The sequence below is a fragment of the Mustela nigripes genome, chromosome 6 (assembly GCF_022355385.1).
Source record: "Mustela nigripes isolate SB6536 chromosome 6, MUSNIG.SB6536, whole genome shotgun sequence".
NCBI classification, from domain to species: domain Eukaryota; kingdom Metazoa; phylum Chordata; class Mammalia; order Carnivora; family Mustelidae; genus Mustela; species Mustela nigripes.
Window position 1 is genome coordinate 90139084 of NC_081562.1, and position 7452 is coordinate 90146535.

A 7452-nucleotide genomic window follows, 5' to 3' on the forward strand; every position below is an offset into this window, starting at 1 on the left:
AAAAGACTTTGAAAGCAACTACATTGCAAGAATGCACTATCCATTTGGATTATTAAACTAGACCATCACCACCTTATAAGATTTTGAGCAACAGATAAAAAGGTAGACATTTAGGTATGGGATTATTAATCTTTTATAAAAACATATACCCAGGGCCATATGAATATAAAATATAGGACTGCTCACAGCATTTGCAATAATGCAATAAGAATTCCAAACAAAAGTAAAAAATATTAATAAATGAATATCCTGGGCAAAGAGAATAATGATTGCAAATGACAGGTATTAAAGTGAGCGAAGTGAATGGGAATAATGTGGAGAGAAAGAGAAAACTGAAAGGAGTCATTACTTCTCTTTTATGCTTTCCATGAGAAGCTGATTTTATTGACTCAATTCATTATGCACAGAAAAAAATTATGTTATAAAACCATATTCATATGGTTCATATTCATATTCTCATATGAATATTTCATTTTTTTCTTTCTTTCTTTCTTTCTTTCTTTTTTTTTTTTTTTTAATGTTAGCACTGAAGTTTATCGAGACGTCCCTTAGTACAGGTGCTGGGGATGCTTTTGATGTATAAAGCCCAGACCTCCTGTCAATTCTTCTTAAGCAACAACACCTGGAAATTGACAGCTAAGTGGATGTTGCACACAAGCTCATCATCTGCCATCTTCATGTGACCAAAGTCACTGCCAGACATAGCAACTTCTTCATCTGGAATTGGACTGTGGACTTTACTTCATTTACTTTGGGCCCCATGTTCTCATTGTGGGTCAGCATGGAAGGGAAATTGCCAGCTTTATTCAGGCCTGGACCCAAAGCTTGTAGAATCTGCTTGATCAGAGATTCTGAAGCCAATAAGGCATCACACTTCTTGCTCATCTTCTTGACTATTTTTTTTTTTATTCTTGTTGAGTTTCTTCAGTGTCTCAGTGTCCATGTGGGGAATATCCACAACCTTGGACTCATCACAGTGTTGCCGGTCCCCCAAAACTTGGGGCAGGGAGTGGACTTGAGCCTAATATGTCTGAGAAGCATTTGTCCTTCTGTGGGCTATAGTTCTTCAAGCTGATCTGCAGCTCCAGGAACTTCTGACACTGGCACTGATTCCCATTCAAGACTTCCCACACCACCAGTACAAAGTGTCACTTGGAGACTTTGCTGCTCATGGTGCCTCATGACACAATAACAAGATGAAAAGAGCAACATTATATGTTTTAAACTCTGTTTAACATTTTGCTTACCCCCCAAAAGATATTAACAATCCCTTTAATGAATATGCTTTCTCCTCCTTTTAAAGAAAGAGACAGATATTAATAGGAAACAAATAATGTATATATGGCCAATATGCATCTGAACAGTGATTCAGATCAAAGCTGTTCCCCACAAAGAAGCCATTGTACCAATTGCTGGGGGAGGTGAGAAATCTTGCAACATGAACATATACCAAAAAATCTTGGAATGTCAGAATAGGATGCTATTTTTTCCACAAAAGCACTTTCTTCACAAGAGTACTAAATAAGTTCATCTAAAATGCCAGTTTTGGCTTTTGGGGATTTCTCTCCGAAATATCTTAGGAAATAAAAATTCAGAAGACAACTACTCTCTTGGAATTAAACTTAAATCCCTAAACTTTCATGCAGAAAATTGCTTTCACTAAAGAAGCTTAAAGTCCCAAACTCTTCCACTGGTAATCTCAGATGTAACATATGCCAGTTTGATAATATCATTTCTCTTTGGCAAGAGTTTCTGTCATTTTTGGATTGAGCACTGAGTTATCCACAACAACAACTGCAGCCATAACCATAGAATATGGGATTAACAACAGATTCTCTCACTGATAGATAATACTTAGTCATTCTCCATCAGTCTGATTTGAGTCACAGTAAGTCTTTGTATACTTAAATAATCAGATCTCTTTAGTGTTCATCGTGCCCTATACCACTCTGTCTGATGGTAGATCTCCAACGCTAAAGTCCTGAAATTCTCATTGCCCTCTTTCCTCCATCTATAAAATTGTCTTTGTATTGCTGCAATTTGTAGTCAAATAGGACATGAGCCTCATGGTACTGTATGCTTATCGATATGATTAGAAGTTTCACCATATACTGGAATGTCATCTTTCTCGATGCTAGATCTTCACAGACTATGAACATTTTGCTAGAAAATGGGATACTTTGTTCATTATTGCCTACCAAAGGGCTTACCATAGTGCCGCCACTTACTAAAATATTTGTTAAATTAATCAACAGAAGGATGGAGATCTCAAAAAGCCTATTCCTTTCTAAATTGTTGATATCCCCTTCTTGAAATTATTATTGTTCTCCTCTGATACCTTGTTTGAATAATTTTCTATGACTGGGTTTTCTACGATGGGAACTGAAATTAACCTCTCAAGCCATAAGAACTGTGCAGTCAGCAAGACTCCACAAGAATATCCAAGACAATGATCAATTTCAATTACTGCCTGCCTTCCCCTACCAGCTCACATTTCCCACATCTCCCTTGTTAAGTCTGGGAGGACTTTGGCACTTTGGACAGAGTCTTTGAGATGTTAGTCCACTGTCTTCCTGGTGTTAGTGTCACTGAAATAAATTCCTTTCCTGTTTCACCACCATGCATTTCTTTGCCGTTGTATTTTGTCAGCAGTGAGTGGCCAAACCTGGTCTCTTTGGAAGCCCAGAGCAAGGGGCACTTACTCCTCTGTATCCTGGTTTCAGTAGGAAATAAATATGTCTTAAAAATGAATATAAATTAAATATTATAGATGTCTTCTCAGATCATTACAGTGAACAAGAAGATGAGTGGAGTGGAGTGTTTGTTGTTTCTATCGGATACGAAAAAAAGAATCTGAGATTTCTAAAATAATGTAGAATTCTCACCCTTTGTTGTAAGAAGAAAATTACACATACAGCTGTCGCTAGCATCTTTGTATTCTCCAAAACGAAGCTTAGCCCAACACATAATAAACATCCAAGAAGCTATCATTGAATGAATAATTGGTAATGACTCTAATCATGGTCAGGTGTTCTATGTCACAATTCAGTGGGAAGATACAAAACATAAAGGCAAATCTGACATCACTTATGGTGTAGAAGGATAGAGACCTCAGCCCCAGTCTAAACCAACACAATGAATTTTTAATATTTTCCCTAAGATTAGAGAAAAAAATTCACTTGTTCACAAATTAATCTGCTGCTATTGAGAAATTGTTATTCTGTGTTACCCAACTGTTAAGTTTCTTATCCTTGTGCAGTTATGGACTATTATAGAAATTTAAACTCTTCTATTATTTTTCTGCTCTGATTTCAGGTCATTATCGCTGAAATATTATATCTAAATTATGTCCTAATTTGGACTACAGGTTAATGCTGGTGTCTTGAGAACACAAAACGCCATGGTACCTTTTGTTTATCCATTCAGCTAATCCCCTGCATCCATTGTTAAGAAAGCAGATAAAATTATGGCTAGCCTGAATCATTAACATTACTAAGATCATATCATCTTGCCCAACAAGCTTGGAAAGACATTGTATTAACCCTTATTTTAACTATAACTGGCTTCATTTTAAGTGTTAAAATAATACCTCTTTAAGTGACAAATCATAGGGTAATTTGGAACCTTCGATCCTTAGTGAAAGTTGGGTTGGTGTAGAAATGAGTTTATCTATGCCCTTTGTATGAAATTATAGAGAAGTTCCTGGAATTATTTTTTTATTTTCAATATTTCAAGTATTTGTTTATAAATACAAGATGGCAGAGGACAAACAGATTGCAAAGACACTTGAAAAAGCACTTATGTTTAAACAAATTAAAGAAGCCATTAAAAGTGACCTTGCCTAAACCAGTCATAGTTACCACAAAATATGTCTTTAATACTTTCTTTCAGGAATATATGTTTGCTTTAATAGGGTAAATTTATGCTTTATACAAGTAATCTCAATTATGCTCAATGGTATATGTGAATAAAATTAAGCCACACAATTTATATGAAATACATAAATGAAGACATTCTTAAAACTGCTACAATTTAGTAAGAGTTTCATACATTTTTGTTCATTATAACATTAATTGGTGGGCGCCTGGGTGGCTCAGTGGGTTAAGCCGCTGCCTTCGGCTCAGGTCATGATCTCAGGGTCCTGGGATCGAGGCCCGCATCAGGCTCTCTGCTCAGCAGGGAGCCTGCTTCCCTCTCTCTCTCTGCCTGCCTCTCTGTCTACTTGTGATCTCTCTCTGTCAAATAAATAAATAAAATCTTTAAAAAAAAAAAAATAACATTAATTGGTGACTGATAGGACCACCTGATGGTTTTATGTTCTTATCTAAATATCTTTTAATGATTACTTTAATATAGTCAATATCAGGACATCATGTAATCATTCCTGTACAAAATTTAAAACACTTTATTTCATGTGTCTTAACACTGAGAAGATCTACTTTATGCTTCAGTTGTGCCCAATATAAATTTTTTAGAGTGAAAGTTAGCATCCAGCATATACAGCCAAAAAGAATCAGTATCTTATGACCATAAAAAGGACAGATGATGGAAAGTGGAATAATTCCCTCCCAGAAATTTTGTAGGTAAAGAATTTTAGTAAGCTCATTAACATATTAAATTAATTGGTAATTCGGAGTAGATATTATTCCCTTTGAAAACTCTGAAACCTCAGAAGGATCTAGAGAACAAATGAGACATTACAGACTTGGACAGGCGTCTGGACAGATAAGCATTTCTTAAAATGATCTTAGATATCAGTATTAGTCCCAGACTGGAAAGACCCTTTCCCAAAGAACCAATGTAGGTCATTAGGACCAGCTTGGTGGGCCCTCAGACTAGCACAAACCACTGCACACAGCACATCTACTGACTAGAATTCTGCAAAGCTTCAGCTCTAGTGGAAATAGCGTCAGGTATCTTTTAGCAAGCAGACCAGAAGACACTTGGTTAAAACTCAACCACACTCTGGCAAAGGTCCAAACACTCCCTACTGGATACAAGGAGAAACACTGCAGAGGACTGACCTGAGGAAAAGAGCTGCCATAACATAGGAGCAGAGTCCACACAGCACACAACCAGAGACACATCCTGGAGCACTGGACATGGACATTATATGAATTCTTCTTCATAAATATGTTAATATCAGGAGCAGAAAACATAATAAGATTGCATAACACACAGAAGAAGAGATGTAGACTAGAAGCCAAGATGGAGGAATTCATCTCAAAAGAAAGAACAAGAAAAGGTCATGGCCAGGGATCAAACTGAAACAGATATAAGTAATATGCCTGATCCAGAATTTAAAGCAATAATCATAAAGATATTACTTGTGCTTAAGAAAAGCATACAAGACTTCAGGGAGGCCACTACCACAGATGTAGAAGAGCTAAAAATTAGTCAGCCCTAAATGAAAAATGAAAAAAAACTAAGATGTGAAACGCATTGGACGTAATGACTGCATATATATATATATATATATGTCTAGAAACAAATGAAAATGATAACACATTAGCCCAAAACCCTTGTGAAAAGAAAAAGTGGTTCTGGGAGGAATGTATACACCAATACAGCCCTACTATATGATGCAAGAAAAAACTCAATCTAAATTCATACTTTAAAAAGCTAGAAAAAGAACAACAAATGAGCCCTAATGCCAGTAGAAGAAAGGAAATGATAAATACTAGAGCAGAAAAAAAATTACATAGAACCAAAAAAATCACATAGAACCAAAAAATGACAAAGAACCAAAAAAAAAAAAAAATCAATAGAACATATCAATGAAGCCAGGAGCTCATTCTTTGAAGAAAAAAATTAATAAAATTAATTGGGAGCAAGGTGGCAGAGGGGTAGGAGACCTAAATTTCCTCGTGTCCCAGGAATTCATCTATATAGCTATCAAACGACTCTGAACATCTGCAAACTCAACAGGAGATAGAGGAAAAGAATAGCAGCAATCCCGTGAACAGAAAAGCGGTCACTTCCTGGAAGGTAGGATATGCAGAGAAGTGTATCTGAGGCAATTTGCAAACACCAAGCCAGCAGAGCACAAAATCAGAACTTATAGAATTCTACTCTGGTGAGGGACATCACTCCAGTGGCTAAGCGGTCGGATGGTGGGGGAGGCGGTGGGGAGGGGTATGGAACCCTCACTGGGACAGTGTGGTCTCAAGACCCTCGGTGTCACAGAAAGACCAGGGGTGCCTGAGTGTGACAGAGCTCCTAAGTATCATAGTGGGGAAGCTGGCTGCAAAGACAGAGCTGAGAAGTGGGCTGTAAGGTCTGGGTTACCCTAATTCATGATCTGTAGCATAGTAGAGCCACTATTCTTCAAGCAGGGACCCAGAAAACAACAGATCCAAAGGGATTTCCCTTCCTCCCCAGGGAGGAATGACATGGGAACTCATGGTAGGAATCTGCTGGGTTTGGAAACTCCAAACAGGGCCATGTGCCAGAGATACTAAAGCTTGGTCACAGGCCGGGTAATCATGGAGTGCGGCCAGAGACCAGGGAGAGAGGAGTGATTGACTGCTTTTCTCTGAGGGCTCACTGAAGAGTGGGGCCCTGAGTTCTTAGGTCCACTGGGGCCAGAGATTGGGAGGTCACCATTTTCATTCTCATCTTCCAAAGATGCGTTGAAAGCTCTCAGAGAACAAAAGCTACCAAGACCAAACCAGAGCAGATGACTAAACCTGGCCCCTGGCAAGGGAGGTACAATTCTGCCTGAGGCAAACACATTTGTTAATCACTGCAACAGGACCATCCCCGAGAAGATCAACAAGAATATCCAGCCAAGACCAAGTTAACCAATCAATGAGAACTCTAAAACTCCAGTGCTAGAGGAAAATAGCACATAAAATTCATGGCTTTTGTCCCATGATTCTTTTTTTTTTTTTTTAAACAAATATTATACGATTCTACTTATAGAAGAATATAGAATAGCCAAATTCATACAGACAGAAAGTAGAACAGTGGTACCAAACTCTGCTGGGGGACAGGGGAGAATGCAGAGTTGTTGTTTAATGGTATAGAGTTTCAGTTTTAGATGATGAAAAAATTCTAGAGATGGATAGTGGTGATCATTGCACAACAAAGTGAATGTACTTAATGTCGTAAACTGTACACCTAAAAATTTTCCCATGTTTTTAGTCTTTCAAAAGTTAATTTCTTTAATTATCATTTTTTATTTTTCTATTTCTTTTGAATTTTTCTTCTTTCCTTTTTCAACCATCTTATGGTTGAAATTAATTTAAAAGCTTTTTAAAAGCTTTTTAATTTACATTTTTACAGTCACAGAATATCCCTTCAATGTATTTAGCCTTATTTTTTGTATATATATGTTTTTCTTTCTTTAAAATTTTGGGATACAATTTCTTCTAACAGACAAAAATATACCATAAATCTAGTATATGGCTTTATTCTAGTGCTCTGCCTCATCACATTCTCTCTCTTTTT

At 37.1% G+C, this 7452-nt stretch overlaps 2 pseudogenes; one reads left to right on the plus strand and one right to left on the minus strand.

The window, feature by feature from the left end:
• Positions 1-675: 675 nt before the first annotated feature.
• LOC132020753 (large ribosomal subunit protein uL1-like) lies at positions 676-1172 on the minus strand (annotated as a pseudogene).
• A 4938-nt stretch (positions 1173-6110) lies between these two features.
• Positions 6111-7452, plus strand: part of LOC132020357 (olfactory receptor 6C3-like) — a 3496-nt pseudogene continuing 2154 nt past the window's right edge.